At 36.4% G+C, this 20,836-nt stretch overlaps 1 long non-coding RNA gene across 1 annotated transcript in view; it reads right to left on the reverse strand.

The window, feature by feature from the left end:
- Gm36300 overlaps nucleotides 1-6,910 on the reverse strand; it is a 38,174-nt gene extending 31,264 nt beyond the window's left edge. The window contains exons 1-2 of the long non-coding RNA XR_377348.3: nucleotides 3,463-6,910; nucleotides 1,598-1,658 (exon numbers count right to left, since the gene is read on the reverse strand). This is a non-coding gene — a long non-coding RNA (predicted gene, 36300). The remainder of the gene's footprint in view (nucleotides 1-1,597; nucleotides 1,659-3,462) is intronic.
- Between the last annotated feature and the right edge of the window lie 13,926 nt (nucleotides 6,911-20,836).

Genomic DNA, 20,836 nt, shown 5'->3' on the forward strand with positions numbered 1-20,836 from the left:
GTTGAAGAAGCCATTTCAGGTCTTTATTTATTCTGAAATGTCTTTTCTTTTATCCTTATGAGCTTATCGGTGCCATTGACTGCTTCCGGCGCCTGAATTATCTTCTCCCAGAAGACTCTTTTCCTTGCTTCATGTAACATATACCAAAAGATAATCTTCCTGCCTGGGAATCACAAGAATACTTTATATGCCATGCTGTGCTTTGTTGTTCTCCTAGGACTACATCAGCAGTCTACCTAGTGAGCATCTTACTTATCATAGCTACTGTCTATCTTTCCCATTGGAATTTACTCTCCATGAGGAGAGACAGGTTCATTTGTTTTAATACCACCTGATATCTATGTCCAAGGACAGTGCTTAGTGCATTATCTGGGCTTAATTCTGGTTGATTCAATGATTCAGTGACTACTGCACCTTGCTCCTTAAAAGGGTAACTCCTTCATGGGAGAAACTTATGACCCCAAACCACAACAAGGAAATACCATCCAGTAATTTTCCTTACATTATTCTTGATTCATTTTCCTGCTGTATTGAAATTTTTCTCTCTGTATTATAGTGTCTTATAGTTTTTTTTTTAACATGGCTAGAAATTATTCCCAACGAATATATATATATATGTGTGTGTGTGTGTGTGTGTGTGTGTGTGTGTGTGTGTGTGTGTGTGTGTGTCAATGTGGGTAGTTCAATGGTAATATAACTGTAATCCACACACTAGTTTCCATTGTAGGATCCTTCAATGAATCATCCCAAAGAATAAATAGAAATAATAGAAAAAATAATAAATGTAGAAAAAAATCAGGAAACAAGGCAATACTTTGGAAGAAAACTAAGGTCAAGAGAAGAGAGAACTAACCATACAGTATGGAAAGATTATTTTGCCTTCTCTGTCATCCTAGGGTCAGCTTATAGCTGACTAATTGTAATAATAAAGATGAGCAAATTTAATAGCATTCATACAGAAGATAATTTTTAGCAGAGTTGTAGAGTTTACCCAAGAAATTTTTACTTTATTATAAACCAATTGTCAATTGTTCCTTGTTAGGCCACAAGGGAAAAGTATAACTAGTTCTTGTCACCCATCTTCCTCTCAGGAATGCTGTAATGGTTTAGTAAAAGGCAACACAAAATTGTGCAAACAGAAGCCACAAAGAAAAAAAAAAAAAACAATTCTGCTTTGTTCCAAAGTTCCTCATGTCGCCTTGCTATTCCTTGCTTGTCATTCACTAATTAAATGTCAGTTCCCAATAGCTAGGTGGGTAAAGTGTTATTTGACACAATCTAAAATAGAATCTAAGTACAAACAATTGAGCTTGAATATTGAAAGTTTGTTCTCCCAGTTCTCACCCAGCCCAGTCACTAGTCATTTCCCTCCTGTTTACCAAGTACTTGTCCTTCCCACACCATTGTTCACCATATTGTGTCACATGTGAATGTCCACAATGCTTCCCTGAGCTTATGTCACACTAATAGTCCTGGGTTCATATGTCCTCTTGACCCTTCACACATGTTTCACGCTAGATTTGTCTTTGACTTGGTTTAATACTGGAGATGGTGTCACGGAAAATAAAGAACAGGTAAGCAGTGTGAAATGACCCACCTGTGCATGAGGCATTGATGAAGAAATCGTGAGATGTGACTGCTGTTAGTGAAGACCAGACCTGATTAGAAGACATAAGTGGTGAATTTACAGTTACTCATCATGGTAAGAAATGTATTATTTGTGTTAGCAACAAAACAACAATCTGAAGAGTAGGATATCTCACTGTGATAACATTCTTCTGTTATTCATTCAATAGCATGAAGTCCACAAACAACATTTTGAGAAAAACTTAGCTCTCTTCGCAGGACAGTCCATTGAAATAATAATAATAATAATAATAATGATGTATGATTAAATGATGTCACTATACAACAGTCCCTGTATGGTAGGAAACTAAGTTATATGGAATACAGATGACCTGTCTGGGTTGTAAACACAGTTGGTAGCACTCAGTACCCAACTCCAGGTCATTAGAATTCACAACTAATGAAACTGCTACTTTGTTACATCTATATCAAAATCTCTTTACTTCCAACCTTTGTATTTGTATGGAAAAAAATAATTACTCTGTGAACTAGAAAGTTGTATTAATGTCCTCACTTCTTTGACTCAAAACCTGCCTGACATTTTACAGTAGTATCAAGAGTCCAATGCAGGTCATCTGCATTTCAACTAAATATGCACTGTAGTGAATGCCTCCTAATCAGGCTGTTCCCTGGATACATTAAATACATAGATGTATTATAGGCAAGCTTGTACAGCTTATAAGTGCTTTGTCTGGTACAACTTTCTCCCTTTTCAGGGACAAAAAGTGCCATTGCACACTGTCTATTGAGAATAGGAAGAAAAGCAGATATAGACGGCAGCTAAATTCTTTACACTCTACATGTTCCAAAAATAAAAAAAAAAAAATCATATCAGCTTGTCAATAGAGCCCTGCAGGTGAACCAAGCATCTTAATAAAAATCCACCAAATGTTCATCTTTTAACCAAAACAATACCACACATTCACAAATGGGCTCTGAAAACCTGCCATTATTGAAAAGCAGAGAAATAAATGTTATAATCATTTCCCCATATTATTTTTAAAATATATGTTTTAGTATGAGATGCTATATGCCAGGTCAGTACAGGTTTCAATACCTACTAAAATGATGTTGAATTTCATTTAACTGTCTGAATTTCTAGTGCATTTTTTTGTACATAAAAAGCAGCATGTATTTTCCTTTAAAAGCTCAGAGTCTATCTTCTACCTTTTCTTGTGCTGCTTTTGCTTTGCTCATTTTTTTGGTATGTTGGTTTTTATTTATCATAGCCTATCATAACATGTCATATCATACTATGTTTTAATATTTTTAGAGGTTTGCTGTCTAAAAACTGGTAATAATTAGCTCTAAAGTTTCTTGCATCCATCTGTGTCTTAGTAGACCTTGATAGTTTTACTCACAATTTGTTACTTGCTTGCCTGGTTGCTTTCTGCTTCTTATGGAGATGTTTAGAGGTGTTTTTGCATAGCCCTTGTCCAGTATCTGTCACTAAACACATTGTTGTTGGAAGTTATTTTATTTCTCTATAAAGTCCTGCATCTTATTGCCAACTAAAGAAGCCTCCTGGGTGAATACTTAATGTAATTATAGTCACATGATATAAAGAATTTTGATTTAATTTAGCCAAGCAGAAAATTTGTGTTCTTGGGAAAATAAGGTGAGGAGGAGGAGAGGGAGGACGAGGAGGTTTTTTAGGCCCCCTTCAATAGATCAAGCTGAGGTTAAAATTAATATTAGCTTAACAGTAACCACTTCACATGGTCCAGCTAACTTCCTTGAATCTAGGACACCCACTTTGTTATAAAACCTGTCTTCAGCTTCAAAACAACTCATTGTATCAAGGGAAAGATCTGTGCCCATAAGCAGTTATCTCACCTTCTCAACCCTCCTAAGCCTCCGTCAATTCCTAATCTTTCTGTCTGCAGATATTTGTATGATGAACATTGATCATTAAAAAGGGATAGAATGTGCTCTTCTGTTTGGCTTCTTCCAGACTGTATACTGTCCTTAAGTTTCATACTTGTAGTGTTGCCCAGTACAGTCCATCATTGTCCTCAGAACACTCCATACTTTAAAATTGGTATCTCTGCCTCATTTTCTGAACTTCAAGGAAGTCTTCCAATCATTTAATTCTGTTATAGTCCTTGTAGTATTGACAATTTTGTGTACTAATATACAGTCACAAATTTGTATTTACAACAATTAATGATGAATTGAAACTCTTTCATAGTGTTTCTAACTGAACACAATAGTTAGTAGGGTGCTTCTTTTCTGTTTTTGTTTTTACTTTTAATTTCTTCTCTCTTTTCTGATGGCACCTAAAAATGAGAAATTAAAAGTTATTAAATAAGCTCCTTGAATTTCTAATAGTCTAATAAGAATTCAGGAAAAAAAAGATTTCAGCAAATCTCAATTTAAGTGAATAGAGAGAGATCAGAAGTCTTCCTTTCTTATTCTCTGCTCTTTTAATATGAAAAAAAAATTATAAGAAGCTCTCTACTTCTGGTACATTCTCTGATGCCCAGAGTAAAGCTACAGGTATTGGCAATATAAGACGTTAGTGATGGACACAATCTACTATTTACTTGCCAGTCATTGGAGGCACTTGAAGCCACAGAATAAGAAGGATCCAAAGCACTGGAACAATTGCCTCAGTAATTTGAGATTAACCAGAACAATTCAGTCAGAAGCCAAAAGAAGCTAATCAGTCAGTTTGGAGAGGAGATGGAGCCAGAACAGCTGAGTAGAACCAGAGTTCAGAAAGAGCTAGAAAGGGTGAGTTTATTTAGTAGTAAGCCTCTGAGACAACAATTATGTCTGGCAAATAAATGCTACTTTTACATATCAAGAATAGAATAGTATTTCTTTCATATTCATTCATTAATTCATTTATTCATATTATACAGTCAATTTTAATTCATCTTTATGCTTACCCTCTAGCCTAAGCTTTCTGCTATCTTACATCTGGAACTGACATTAATGTTGTATCCAAGTAACAAGATACAGTGAAATGCAGTGAGAAATGTCTAAGTATATTTTATGTATCAAAATATTAAAACATCTTTCAGGACTTAAAACAAGTAACAAGAGGAAGAGTAGTTGAAAGTAAGGATAGAAGTTAACGTGAAAATGCTACTCTTCTGTTTAAAATTTACAGTCTAATCACAGAGATTAAGCCACTTAAGATATCCTAATACATGCAAGGAAAAACAGCTATAGCAGCGTTACCAGCTGCACAAATTAGCATGCTGATCATTGAGCCAGTAGATCATAAGAGCCTAAGTAGAGAGACAGTCATCACAGTTGTTAATCACAGACTGTTTTATACAAAGCCCCAAATGGCAATGAACAGTGACACTCAATATATGCCAGCTAAAAGGAATGTTTTCTTAGAATATACACAAAAGCAGTGCAGCAAAACATATGGAGCAACTGAAAATTTTGGTGCAATGTTTTGAGATAAGACCACATGGTTAATCCAGGCCACATGGTTACCAATAGAAACTAGCGAAATTTAAAAGGAACATCAAATGAGCTGGTGATTGTATAAAATAGAGTATATCTAAAATTGTTGATAACATTATGCTCTGATTTGCTCCTATTCCTATACATACTTTGCAAAGACAGAAAAAGACAGAGCTGAGAGGTTCTGCACTTTCAAAGCTTTCACAATAAAGTCCCTTCAGGAGCTTCCAAGTCAATGTGACAAAAACTTAGAATCAGCAAAAAGAAATAGGATGTTATTTAGATTAAGAAAATTAAATGCACTATATTGATACTAACAATCAGAATTTATAAAGTATATAATAAATAAGAATGTGCCCTACATCATGAGAATTTAAAGTTAAGTGCAATTTGTGACAGCAGATTATAACACTAGGAAACACAGTCGAAGGGGAATCAGAACACTGCATTAAACAAGCAGGGTCAGTTTATGTGAGGATGGCTTTGAAGTAAAAAGAGCACTGGTTTTTTTTTATAGCAGAACACTTGACTATGATCCTGAAAACTGATTCTCCTACTTGCTTCTAACACTAAGTAGCTAACCCAGCTTGTCATCTATTAAAGTTTATGAACCTTTTGCAATCATTTCCAATTCCATTTGCGGAGCCAATAAACTTCGTGTAATGTAAGAGGATGGGTATTGTCTTCTGAGTTTGAAATTTAGAAATCAATCGACTCTAAAGAAGGTTCTGAATATTAAACAATGTCTTTACTAAATAAGCATTTTGTGTTCAAATTGTCCTCTCTGGTGTGATCCATTTTGTCATTTTCATGTTCTCTTTATATCTACATGAGGATTTAAAATATATTCAAATAAGGAAGAATATAAATTTGACCTTTCCTTTATTGCTTTTGGATGGAAAATTCTCTTTATAACAGCTTTAATTTTTAAAATAAAGGCATATTGATCTAATATAGGGACCAGTTTCTATGAAAGAAATTATGTCCTTTGGTAATATTGAGGGGAGCATTTCAGGGTTATGGACCAGTCATAGTAATCCTATTGAGAAAAATCAAAGATGAATGTTGATGCCACACTCATTCACTACTGTGCAGACACACTAAAAATAACCAACTTGCTGAAATGTGTGTTTTCTGAATATAGATTTGAGTGTCACAATTCTTCATTTACTTACTCTCATCTATGACTGCCATCAGGAAAATTTGATTATTTTTATTTTTATTGTCATTGAAGACCAGTCTTAATCTATGGTGATTTGATTTAATGCATGGGATTATTCCAATCTTCTTATTTAAATATACATTTATTACATGTATATGAGTACACTGCAGATGTTTCCAGACACAGCAGAAGAGGGTATAAGATTCCATTACCGATGGTTGAGAGCCACGATGTGGTTGCTGGAAATTGAACTCTGAACCTCTGAAAGAGCAGTCAGTGCTTTTAACTGCTGAACCATCTCTCCAACCCCCTGTTCCAATCTTCTTGTATCTGTTGTGGCTTGTTTTACCTCTGATTATATGGTGAATTTTGGAGATGGTTGCATAAGGTGCTCAGAAAAAGGTGTATTCTCTTGTTTTCAGGTGAAATGTTGGTAGATATCTGTTAAATGCGTTTGGTTCATAACTTCTGTTAGTTTCGTCATGTCTCTGTTTAGTTTCTGTTTCAATGTCCATTAGTGACAGTGGGGCATTGAAGTCTCCAACTATTACTGTGTAAGGTTCAATGTGAGTTTTGAGCTTTAATACAGTCTATTTTATGAATGTGGGTGACCTTGCATTTGGGGCATAGATAGTCAGAAGTGAGACTTCCTCTTGTTGGATTTTTTTCCTTTGATGAATATGAAGTGTCCCTCCCTATCTCATTTGATAACTTTTGGTTGAAAGTCAATTTTATTAGATATTAGAATGACAACTCCATCTTGTTCTTGGGACTGTTTGCTTGGAAAACTTTTTCCAGCTTTTACTCTGAGTCCAAAGCTTTACTTCTGTCTTTTGGTGTCTCTGTTGAGAAGTCCTCAATAGAGGACTAATAATAATAAGAGGTATGCCTTTATATATTACTTGTTTTACTCCCTTACAACTTTTAATATTTTTTCCTTTGTTCTGTGCATTTAGTGTTTTGACTATTATGTGACAAGAGTATTTTCTTTTTTGGTCCAATCTATTTGGTATTCTGTAGACTTCTTGTATATTTATGGCCATCTCATTCTTTAGATTAGAGAAGTTATCTTCTATGATATTGTTGAAGAGGTTTCATATGGTCTGTGAATTGTATCTTGGGTATTCTGAGCTTTTTAACCTAATATCCACTTATCAGTTAGTACATTCCATGTATGTTCTTTTGTGACTGGGTTACCTCACTCAGGATGATATTTTCTAGTTCACTCCATTTGCCTAAGAATTTCATGAAGTCATTGTTTTTTTAATGGCCGAGTAGTACTCCATTGTGTAAATGTACCACATTTTCTGTATCCATTCCTCTGTTGAAGGACATCTTGGTTCTTTCCAGCTTCTGGCTATTATAAATAAGGCTGCTATGAACATAGTGGAACATATGTCCTTGTTTTATGTCATTTGGGTATACGCCCAGGAGAGGTATTCCTGGGTCCTCAGGCAGTACTATGTCCAGTTTTCTCAGAAACAGCCAGACTGATTTCCAGAGTAGTTGTACTAGCTTGCAATAACACCAGCAATGGAGGAGTGTTCCTCTTTCTCAACATCCTCTCCAGGATCTGCTGTCACCTGAGTTTTTTATTTTAGCCACACTGATTGGTGTGAGGTGGAATCTCAGGGTTGTTTTGATTTGCATTTCCCTGATGATTAAGGATATTGAACATTTCTTTAGTCCTTGGCCATTTGATATTCCTCAGTTGAGAATTCTCTGTTTAGCTCTGTATCCCATTTTTTAATAGAATTATTTGTTTTCTGGAGTCTAATTTCTTGAGTTCATTATATATATTGGATAATAGTCCTCTGCACATTCTTACTTCCACATCTAATGTTAGAAACACAAACTCAGAGAATAGTAGTCATTCCTCTAATTAGGTGGAGATTGTGAAAAGGCTCACTCTTAAGTATGAAACGCACATTTGGGAGAGATGATGTACTGTGTGACTACTTAGTAATGCTATAAGCTTCAGACTTTCTAATATTATAGACTTATCACAGTGCTGACTACTTTTATGTCAACTAGACATGAGCTAGGGTCATTCCAGACGTGGGAACCTTAACTGAGAAAATGCCCCAATTAGATTGGCTTATGAACCAGCCTGTGGTGCATTTTCTTGATTGACTGACTGATTGATTGATTGATTGATTGATTGAGGTGGGAGTGTTCAACTCACTGTGGGCTGTATCATTTCTGGGTAGGTTGATCTGAGTGCCATAAAAGCAAGCTTAACAAATCATGGGGACAAATTAAAAAGCAGTACGCCTCCATGGTCTCTGCTTCAGCTCCTTCCTCCAGATGCCTGCCCTGTTTGATTTCTTGGCCTGACTTCCCTCGGTAAGGGCTATTATCTGGAAGTGTAAGTGAAATAAATCCTTTCCCCTATAAGTTGCTTTGGATCATGATATTTTATCAGACACAGCAAACAGAAACCCTAACTAAGACATCAGACAAAACATGGTAACTGAAAGCTAGTGGCTGTTTTCATGAATTTAATTGTCACAAACTTTGCATCACCTGGAACACTGTAAATGTAAATAAGTTTTAATTTGTCAAATAGTGCTCAAAGCTGAAAAAAATGAAAATAATTAAGTCTTAAAAGGTAAATTTCACCATGTTTCTTTAGAATTTTGTGATAAATCAATTGTTTTCCTCATTGATTTACTTCATCAGATCATGGAAAAGGAATTATTAAGATAAAAATTGCATTATTCAGTCAGTGACTTGGATCATTCACTTTATCATGCTGCAATTAAATGTCCCCATTCTCAATAAACAAGAGAACAATGAAAAAAGTTCAAATAATCTAAGACTGCAACTTAAAAATAGAGAAATGAAATAAATAAGCTATCTCACCCCTGTTACTTCAACACTCTCCAGGGGATGTAAAAGTGATTTCATGGCTTTACGTAAGCCTGGATTATATAGAAAGTACCCAATCAGCAAGAATACAGAAACTCATGTAAAGAAACCAACCAGCAAACAAAATGAAAACCTACCAGAAAAACAAAACCCCAGCAAATCTAGACAAGTGGAAAAAGCAATTTGTTCTTTCTATTAAACAAAAGTTGAGAAATATATGACAGTTCAAACAGGAGACTGAATAATTTATCTAACTTCAAGGTAATAAAGATTTTAAAATCCCAAAGTACCTATTGAACGCAATATTTAGTAAGCAGGACTTATGAGAATTATCATTCCCTTGTTTCTTCATGCCTTAAACTTGCGTAGATTCACATAATCAAAAAATACTGCTCTAGGAAAACCTTTTGTTGGCCCAGGAGATGTGACCTCATGTACCCAAATTTAGTTGGAAATGTCAGAAATGCTCTGTCTGGTAATTGCATAGTGTGTCTAAATCAAACAATTGCTTTTAATCATTAGAATGATCATAGTAATTTGAAAGGTGAACACAGCAAGACTGATGTTAACACAAAATTGTTGATATCAAAAACTGAAATTAATACTGGATCATTTCCATCATTAATCAGGAAATAAATCTATCTTGTAAGAGGATTTTCTGAGAGCAGCTAATAACTGCTATCACACTTTCCTGAATCCATAAGCCAAATATAGATAGAAGAGTGACTGATATTAGAAGCCTGAAAGTGACAGCTCCCTCATGAATATCAGCAAACCATGTGACCTCCACAGTATTAAGACTTGAAGGAAAATTATCTCATCATGAAAGAATTCAGCAGTCAGCTTGATGAGTCCACTGCAGTGCAAATGTACAGATATGTCAAATTGATCTTCTGTCATTATCTGCATGTTTAGAGAGTTTCTAAAAACAAAACACAATGAATTATCAATAAGTTTTGTATATGATATACATCCTATACAAAAAAATCAGTAAGGGAAAAAAATTAAATCTTAATTTCAATGTCAGCAGGTTGTACCAAGCCATCCTTTATTTTAACAGCATCTATCATATACTTCCTGACAGTGACATTCTTCTTTCTCCTGAGAGAAACAGACACATAGAAAAGTATTGAAATAGTGTAGAAAATAGGATAGGATTTTCCTCTTTTGATATGCCAGATCATTAAATCAAAATTAATCCATGCACTATGAGTTTTAATCAATATACGACTCTCCCAAACAGAAGAGATTTATTTAAATCTTTCTGTCATGTCAAACAGTGTTCATGCCAAACACAGATTCTTCTCTCAAATGTTAGAGCTACTATCGGGTAAATGAAAGACAGCTTAGCTGAAGGTATTAAAATTTCAAATATACCTTAATTGAACTTATAGATAAGTACACAGCTCATTAGTGCTCAAAGATGCACATGTACATATATGTTAAAAACCCTAGTGCATGCATAATAAAATAGTTCAATGTTGTAGTATTTTTATAACCAAATAAAATAACTAAACATTTATGAGCAAATATTTTATAAGTTCATGCAATGTTATACTATATACAGTCCAGAAAAAATAGATAAGGTAACTATTTCACAGTTAGGCAAAATAGACAGACATATGTAATATGTGTATGTATGCATGTATGTATATATTTACACACAAAAATGTGTAATTTTCAAGTGTTATTTTTTAAATGAATGCAAATCTTCATTCATAGCAATTCATGTTTTAATGCTAACTGTAGTTTGAACTTCTCATACTAGCCAATGTGCCATTATGATAAACTTGGGTAATTGAAAGGGCTTAAATTATATTACATTACAATGTAGGAATTATATTTCTTTTTCTAGGAGACAGAGAGAGAGGGAGAGAGAGGGAGAGACAGAGAGAGAGACAGAGAGAGACAGAGAGAGAGAAAGAGAGAGAGAGAGACAGAGAGGGGGGCTTTAAAACTCAGAAAATCAAAGAACAAAATGTGAACAGGTACTAGCAGCTAGTTCCAAAAGACAATGAAGTCAAAACACATGACAGGAAGTGACCCATGAGTTCAACGAGAGTGGGTCACAACTATTGCATGATTGCTTCAGATGGACAATCAGATGAATTTACAATGGCACTTCCAAGACATTCCACACAGCACCATCCATGGATGTAGAATTCCCTGGACACATGAATGAAGATGGAGAAGATGAAGTGTCTAAAGTTAATGTGTATTATTCAAATTTAAGAAGCTACTTTTGGACAGTCATAGTTGTGCACACCTTCAGTCCTAGCACTTGGGAGTCAAAGAAAGCTGTAACTCTATGATTGTATTATTTAAACTTGACAATATTGATAATCTAATTGATAATAAAGAAATAGCTAAACATATAACTTACTGAGTTAAGAGCACTTTGTTTATTTGCAGAAGACCCAGGTTCAGTTCATAGAAACTCACAACCAGCTGGAATTTCATTTCTAGGGAATTTGAAATTCTCTTCTGACCTGTGTGGGCATTTGTGAGTACACATTCATACACAGTCAGGACAAACATACATATCAAAACTAAATAATTCTGAAATGTTTTTCAATATGATCACATACTCTTGAACATTCTCAAGCATAAATTTCATTATAATATCAATCTATAGACCATTTATCTATATATCTAGATATCTGTGTATCTATCATATGCCTATACATCTATCTATACATCTAAATATGTATGTATGCATCTATCTATCTATCTATCTATCTATCTATCTATCTATCTACTTACCTACCAATTTAGTTACCTAAGTTGATGTGGTGTTGGGAGAACAAATACAGTCCCTCATACCTGCTAAGTAGATATTCTCCCACCAAGCTTGTATCATCTAATTCACAGTATCTTCTCAACAATGCACATTGATTGGTAAATGTTCATCTCAGTCAACTCATTGTTAGTTTAATTAAATTTTAACATCATGTTTTTTCTTACTAAGTATTCATACTGCTGGTTGTCTTTCTTTCCTAGAGCAGGTAGCAGTAGGGACAGCTTCAAAGTTTTCCATTTATATGCACCCATACTTTTAATTTTCCCCAAGAGTGCAGAAAGTTTTGGAACTCTGTGTATTAGCAATGAAAGCATTTTCCAAAGTCAGGAGGCTGGCATAACTTGTACGATAAATGATAGACCTGTTGAATAAAAAAGGATGTGAAAGCTAAGATATCTCTCATTTAATGATTTTATGACTGTGCTCCCCAATTCCTTCAGGATTCACATAGACTTCACAAATCAATTTCTTTCTCAAAATGACCTTCTTTTTGTCATATAGCAGAAGACTTTTGACCTGTACAGTCTCAATTCCCAGATTATTCTAAGTACTACTGCTGGGGATAAGCCCTTGTCTCATGAATGCTGTTTTCAAATCAGAATCATTTTGACACATTCTTAGCTAAAATACAATTCCCAGCTCCTCATATGCTAAACGAAAACATTTTTAGCTATACAGAGGGTTAAAAAAATAGAGATAGTGTGGGGAAAATGAACATAGAGTTCAATTCCATTATTTATTCTGCTTCTCAAGTGAGAATGTCCAGCCAACACTTACATATTTCATTATGCACTCTTATCACAACAGAATTATGTGGGAATTTTATAGCTTCCCATCAATTTAAAAGATACCAGAGTCCTAGTCAATTGGTCAGGAGCAGCTGGTTTAATAAAATTAATACCATTTATTTTTACATATAAATAAGATAATTGTAAAGTGTATCCAAAAGAAGGTCTATCATCTGTCACTTCTGTATATGAGATCCTAAAGGTATGATATATATTAAATTTTAATTTCTATTATAAAATGTCACAGTAAACAGAATTTCTCAGCAAACTCTAAATATCTCTAAGTACAAGAAAAATTTCTTTATCATAATTTACTTATTTTAATGAATATTTAAAATTTAATAGTAAATATGTCTTTTTATTAATGTTATTGAAACAAAGTTTAATTTCTAAATTATTCAAATAAAAAATTAATAAAGCATTTGTTTGTAAACCATATGGAAAAACTGATCCCAAGAAACAACTCTGGAAGCTAGCTTTTATTTCTAATTACATGATAGGATGTAGGTTAGTGATGGCCTTGCAATTTACACACAACTAAAACTCTTACTGAATTTCTTCAGTTAAATAGAATGTTTAAAGAGTTGTATTACATTTACCTAGGTAGTATCATATGATTCAACTAATATATAAATTTTAAGACTGTTATTGTGTAGTTGGTTATGTTTCCCATAGTGATAATAAATATTTCTTGCTATAATTTGGACAGGTACACTCCAAAGCTTGTAATTTAATCTCTCCTTACAATATAGGCAGGCAGATCATGAAAGGCAGCAGGACAAGGAAGCCCTACAACTGTGAATAAAATCTTGTGATCATCATGGAAGTCGTTAGCTGAAAAGGAGCTCTGTTATGAAAGTGGGCACACACACAATTCTTGCATCTTTTATTAAACCTCTTACCCTGTGCTGTGTCTGCCATGGTAAGGCTATTTCTCTTGAATTCAGCTTTCAACACTGGAAGATATAATATTTTTATCTTTCGAGATTTCTTACACTGTAGTACTTTTCACAGTAACAGAAAAAAAGTCTATAATAACATGCCTTGCTAGCTTGCAAGGTAATTTTGCCACATCGCCCATCAACAGACAAATGCTATTTTCTGTCATTGATCATGGGTAGTTGCTATGACTACATTGGTCAACAGAATCAAGCATGGTGACACTATCAGGAATCTACATTTGGATTTAAAAGCACTGCAAGTCTCCATTTTCTCCCCTTTGAAACATTCACCTGTGGCGTATTCTCTGTTAGAAGTCAAAATTATGATAGAAAAAGACGAAGTTATATGAAGAAACCAGTTGTGAGAATTTCTGTCAAGAGTTCTGCTTACAGTTGACAGGCAGAGATAGCTGCCAGGATGTGGGTGAACCATCTACCCAGAAGTCACAAAGACTCCTGCCACTGTTATCTACTAATGGCTCACTAAAAATGCTAGATGAGTAACATACAGATTACGTTAGTAAACATGAAGAACTATTGACAATTACATGAAAAGGTGGCGAATTTTGGAGCACTTTGTTGCATGATAGTATATAACAAGAACATGATGCAACTGCCTTCTTCCCATCAGGCAGCACACCCCTCCTATTCCCTATTTATTAGGTAAACATGTAGTTGAAATCACTGTGAAAATTGATTGCAGCAGCATCTGAAACTGGTAAATATTATTTTTAATTTATTATTATTATTATTAAAATTGGATCCTATAGAATGAAGAGTCCCTTTGAGAATAGCTTTTACGGTTTTATTATAAACTGTAGATAAATGATTATAGGAAAACACACTGAATAATTGTTAAGTAGTGAAACACTGAATTTATTTCACATTTTCCTAAGTAATTCACTTCATTTGGGAAACTGAGGGTTGGCTTGTGACTTAAGATCTCTTTTATTATTATTATTTAAAATAGCCTTCTATATAGAAATCTGAACCTGCTGCCCTGATTGGATGAAGCCACGTGCCTGGTGAGGTGATGTGGCCTGCCGTGAGTGGATGGGGGCTGAGAATATATAAGAGTGAGAGGCCCGGGGTTCGGGGGGAGAGAGATGAAGGGAGAGAGATGAAGAGGGAGAGAGATGAAGACTGAAGCTTGCTGAATAAACTGCTGTTAGGAGAACTGGTGGTCTTGTTGTTCTTGCTGGTTGAGAGTGGATGCAACAAGTGGTGGCCAGTACAGAGACCCGACTCCCCCACCAACAAGTTCAGAACTTTCAGCAGTCAGTGTTTGCCCGCAGGGTAAATTCATGGTAAGTGAAACTTACGACCCCAGGAGTTTGGGGAAGGACCTCGGATAAAACAGAGGCGAATATAAAGTTTCCAGGAAGCAGGCACAAAGTAATGATAAGGTTCCCAGTTTGGGGACAAGTTGCACCAAGCACCATAGGGAATTGAGGTTTGCAGATGAACAGAGGGTTTTACTAAAAGGGGTTTTGTCGGTCTGGAAGTTAGTGAGAAATTGCATAGAAGATAGAGAAAGATGTGGCGCAAACTCCAGAGAGGTAATGAGGTGCTGAATCAGGTAAGAGAGGAGCACTCTCAATTGGTTTGGGCGAGGGGGTCTGTTTGTGTTTCCTCAGGATCACAGACAACCGCTGTGGGTCCCAGAACGGCTGACCAGAGCAATTCAAAACAAGCAGAGCTATGAGGACGTGGATGTTCCTGTGGCTGGGAATGCTCCTGCTAGTGAGAACTGAAGAGCTACGTTGGGGAATTATGTCTGTGTTCCCGAAACCCATGCCATTGACGCATTCCGTGCAAGTGTTTCCTAGATTCTTTACATCTAATGCTTTGTTACAATTGTCTTTTTTACCATGGGATGGAGAGATAGCTCCCGTGCAGGAATCTATGCTGCTTCAGCTAAAGGGATTGTTGTGTTTTCAGATGATTCCAAATATTTCACAGGTGAGTGATTGTGTTCAGCTGTATCTACTATTGGCATGGTTCTGATGTGTTTGAAACTTCTGTATTTCAATTTGCTGGAGGAAGGAATGTTTCTTTTCAGGCTACGCCTGTTTGTATGTGGCCTCCTTTTGTGTTTATTGTTTATAATGGTAGTTATAGTATGTGCTGGAATGCATCTGAATACTGGGATGCCTTGCTTTGTACCTTTGCCTGTTCAAGTTACTTTGTTTACAAACTGCCGCAGCTGTGAATAATTTATCCGCGGGTGTTTCTGAAGCTTTGGATTGCTCACAGCTGTCTCCCACTTGAAAGAGTGGGCTGGAATTGATGGACTTGCCCTGTGTCTGATATTAATCAGCGTCCTGGCCTCTGGTGCACCTGTTGCATGCAGCGCAGAGCCCAAGCCTTGATGATACCCTATGTTGGGATGGGACTTCTGGCAGTGGTTACTCGGATGCCTACCATGCAGAAGCTCCGGCTGGCCATTGTGACCGTGACTCAGGTGGATTCAGTCAATTTGGATTGCAGTCCTGCCCAACTTGAGTGGATCTATCCCTTGCCTCAGGGCTGTGCCTCTGCCATGAATCATCTGAAGGAATGGGCGGGAATGGGAGCCTTGGGATGTATGCTTGTAATAGTGTGTGTGTTGTGTGTTTGGTGCATGTGTGGGAGCAGAGCATGCAGGCCCACACTTCTGCCATGGTGGCGCAGGCCTTTGCCATTTCGGATTTGGCTTGCTGCCCTAAAGAAATAATGCTGCGTTATGACATGGGTTGTGAGGCTAAGCACTGCACAGAGGATAGCTTGTGAGCTGTTGGCATCCTGTGGAAGGCACGTCTGATTGCATGAAGGTTCAGTGTCCTAGTTCCTTTCCCCCAGGAAAAACGACACAGGAGCTGGCCAAGACCTCTCTGGATGATGAGCCCGAGGGATGGTTTTGTGTAGGGCCCCTATGCTTGCACACTAGGCATCAGACCTCTACCTTCACCCATGAGGCTTGCTTGCAGCAATAAAACAAAATAGGGGGAGATGTGGGAGGCTGTGGCCTACCCCCCTCCTTGGGCTGCCTGAGCAGCACTTGAAAGATGGCACCTGCTGGATGCAGAGCTGGTGGTGTAAACAAGTCCATATTTGGTGGAGACGTGCCCCTGCTGCCCTGATTGGCTGAAGCCCCATGCCTGGTGAGGTGATGTGGCCTGCCATGAGTGGATGGGGGCTGAGAGTATATAAGAGTGAGAAGCCCGGCGTTGGAGGAGAGTGATGAAGAATGAAGCTTGCTAAATAAACTACTGTTAGAAGAACTGGTGGTCATGTCATTCTTGCTGGTCGAGAGTGGATTCGACAATGTCATCCACATTGGGTCCTGGGAGCCTCTTGCTTTCCTGGCATTCAGGACTTTCTGTTGGCTAACCCCAGTTCCCCATTCCCCATTGCTACACATCACTGTTCAATTTCCTGACCCCTCAGTACATCTCCTCCATCTCCTCTCACACCTTATCCTGTCCTCATGATACAACTTGAAGCATCCACACTTTGGTCTTCCTTCTTCTTGAGCTTCATATGGCCTGTAAGTTGTATCATGATTATTCTGAGCTTTTATCCTAATATCCACTCATCAGTGAGTACGCACTGTGTGTGTTCTTTTGTGACTAGGTTAGCTCATTCAGGATGATATTTTCTAGTTCTATCCATTTGCCTAAGAATTTCATGAAGTCATTGTTTTAATAGCTGAGTAGTACTCCATTATGTTGACCACTGTATTTCATGTAATTTTAATATACAATATATGGGTATTTAAATCAGCATGATCTTACAAAGGACACAGATAGCATTCCATATAAATCATAAAGAATCACAATAAACAAGCATTATCATACCTCAGATTTCTATTTGTGTGTTTATCACCATAAACTTTCTTCTCAAAATGGATTATTTAAATTTTGTTTATTACTAAAATACTCATACACATATGCCCCAGTGCCTATAAATATGGCATTCTGGGGTTCAATAATTATAATATAGAAGCAGTGTGGGAAACAGAACACAATGGTATTTTTAAAAATAAACATTCTCATGGAGCACTTATTTCTAATATACTTTCATGATAAAACATAAAACTATTCCTGCAAAACTTCATCGCGGAAATTGCTGGAGAATAGTGTAAGAAAAAAGACAAGCACAGAGAGGTAAATGGTAATAATGTTGATCAGGGCTAGTGGAAAGTTCTGAGCAAAACACTTTTGCTATAAATATATCAGCTAGACAACTTATGATAAAAGGCTGAGCATCAGACAAATTCTAAATTTGCTGACAATTTTTCAGAAGATACTAGAAGCAAAAAGTAGAACCCCCACTTGATCTGACCAGAGGTAGGTGTTTAGTGTTCTGAAGATAAAGGTACTAGAAGTAGGTATTGCCCAGTTACAGAACCCTGTACTACCTGTGCCATCTACTTAAGTCTTCCGCTGCAAAAGCAGATTTTAACATGTATAGTAGCCAGGAGTTTAATAAAAAATCAAAAAGTAAATATGTATTCAAAAAATTGACAGACACTCAAAAAACATATATACTTCTCTTAAACTATTTTCATCATTAAATATTTTATTTCAAAATATCCACAAAATACAATTTGTTCAAAATAGTATGACTTAATTAAAATGGATTTAAGTAGTTGAATAAAGCACTTAACTATGCATGTTTGTATTATTTTTGTCACATAATGGTATTTGTAAAATTTTGTATTCTAACTTTTTTGCAGTCTGTAGTGGTTTACAGAAATAGGCACAAGAGCTGTTTTTTTTTAAATTAGATGTTTTCTTCATTTACATTTCAAATGTTATCCCCTTTCCTAGTTTCCTTTACGAAAATCCCCTATACACTCCTCTCACCCTGCTCCCCAACCCACCTGCTCCCTCTTCCAGGACCTGGCATTCCACTATACTGGGGCATAGAATCTTTGCAAGGCCAAGGGCCTCTCCTCCATAGCATAAAATATAAAAGCACTTTAGTTGTACAAAAGTAATCTAAGGTTTTTACTCACTTTTCTGTTGCTGTACACAAAACCATGACTGAAGCAACTCAGAAAAGAAAGAGTTCTTTGGGGCTTACTTTCCCAGGGGTTAAAAGTCCATTATAGCTGAAAGGCACAGTAGCAAGAAGCAGGCATGGCAGCAAGAATGGGAAACTGAGACCTCACATCTTCAAATACAAGAACAAAGTAGAAAAAGTCAACTGTGATTGGAATGAGATTATACATACTCAAACCCCATTTGAATTAGCGTGCTTCCTCCAACAAAACCACAACTCCGAAGCCTCCAAGCAATGCAACCAAGGAGACCAAGTGCTTAACTATCTGAACCTGTGCGGGATATTCTCATGAAAACCACTATATAGTGCAATAAACTCAGAATACCATTGTTTGCAGATTCCATTATGTACTAACACCATACATGCATGCATGCATGGTTAAGTGTTTTACTCAACTAATCTAGTATATTTTAATTAAGTCATACTAATATGGCAAGTCATAAAGTGAATATTGAAAAAGAAAAGAATAAAACAAAATCTTAACCTACCAGAAAGCACACAAAATATTTATGTAGGTGCAAAAATTATGTAAGTTATATCCTTTTAGTATCTCTATAATTTCTACATCTTTGTGTGCACGTATCAAATATCCTACAGTGAACATATTATACTCATAATGGAAATGTAAAAGATTGTTTTAAAATTAGCTGAAATGTATGCATATTTAATAAAAGTATTATGTCTTGGTTTGATAAATGTATAATGACTTAATCAAGGAAAGTAATAGAGTATATTATGTGTTTCTCATATTACACCTGAATGTTATGCTTACTTCCCTATAGCTCACTTCAGTTAGAAAATTAACAGGACTGCATTCAGGAGCTAATGAGCTTAATGATGGAATGCATGCTGGTTATATTTAAAAGAGCAAAATGGAAGGTGTCATGGGGAGGGGAACAGGTGGGAGACTTGAGTTCAGGCCTTGGTCTGTCACTCTTGGCCACCCCAGATAACAAACAGCTCATGGTGGGTTTCATTGCTGGGCATTTGGGTGTATGGGGCGCAGGCAGTGGAGCACTCTTGTGCCCTGTCTTGGATAACACTGGTCTCCTGTCTCACGTAACCATGTGTTTTAAAGATTATGAAACTCAAGACCAGGAAAGAGTATCTGTGAAATTGTGTGTAGTATTTAATGAATATTTAAAGTATTTCTAAAAAGTTTACTAGCACAGGCAATCAGACTGCATGTATATACAAGCATTTACATATTTTTCCTCTGTAGACTCCTAATCAAGACAAGATCACAACTTAAAGAATGCCCGACTTTCCACTTTACTTTTATTGTTACAGTGTTATGATATGACGGAGAGGTCCACATGTCGGAGTACAGGTCCCCTTGGGGAGGTTTGAGAATGTCTTTGTAGAGGCAGTGCTCTCTTTTCAACTTTACTTAGGTTCTGGGTTCTGAGAATCCAAAAATACTTAGGCTTGTGAGGCAAGTGTCTCTACCCATAGATTCTCTCACCAGCCCATTGATCATTTAGCTTTGAAAATTGAAGAAGTACTATTAAAACTTGTATAGCTACATTGCATATTCTGTTCTAAAAGGTATATAGAAAAATAATGTGCTCAACTTTTGACTCAGCCTGAGGTGTGTGTTACAGAAGCAGCATATAAGAAGACATGCTGGAGGTGAGCAAGCAAAGGAAGGGGAGAGTAAGGGGAGAAGGGAGGGAGTTTGAAATGAGGAAATAATGAGGAAGGGGGTGAATAGAGACTAGGAAAAGGGGGAGAAACAGAGAGAGAACAGGGGAGGGAGGAAGAGACAGAAGGAAGACAAGAGAGAAGACAGAGAGAGAAAATCCAACCAATTTTAAGTTACCTAAGAAATAGCAATCTAAGATGAATATTTCAAAAGAATTCACTAGGAAGGTTAGACTAACTCTCAGTTTTATGATTTTATATAGATCCATAAGTTGCCCCTCAATGCCCAGATATAGTAAAAGCCAAAAAAAGGGGGGGCTTTGAGATTCCCATGTTCCCAGTGCCTGCACTGATATGTTATCGAATCTGATACTAAGGAGTTCATGAAGCAATTGTGTTTTTGACTGATAAATGCTAAACCCATAAAGACTAAATAGAGAAATATCTAGTGCTCCATGGAATAAAGGTTCAAGTCCTTTTCCTAAAGCAGGTCTTGTCCCCATATCTGTGATTGACTAAAGTGTTTTTG

Source organism: Mus musculus, chromosome 6 (genome assembly GCF_000001635.26).
Source record: "Mus musculus strain C57BL/6J chromosome 6, GRCm38.p6 C57BL/6J".
Taxonomy (NCBI): domain Eukaryota; kingdom Metazoa; phylum Chordata; class Mammalia; order Rodentia; family Muridae; genus Mus; species Mus musculus.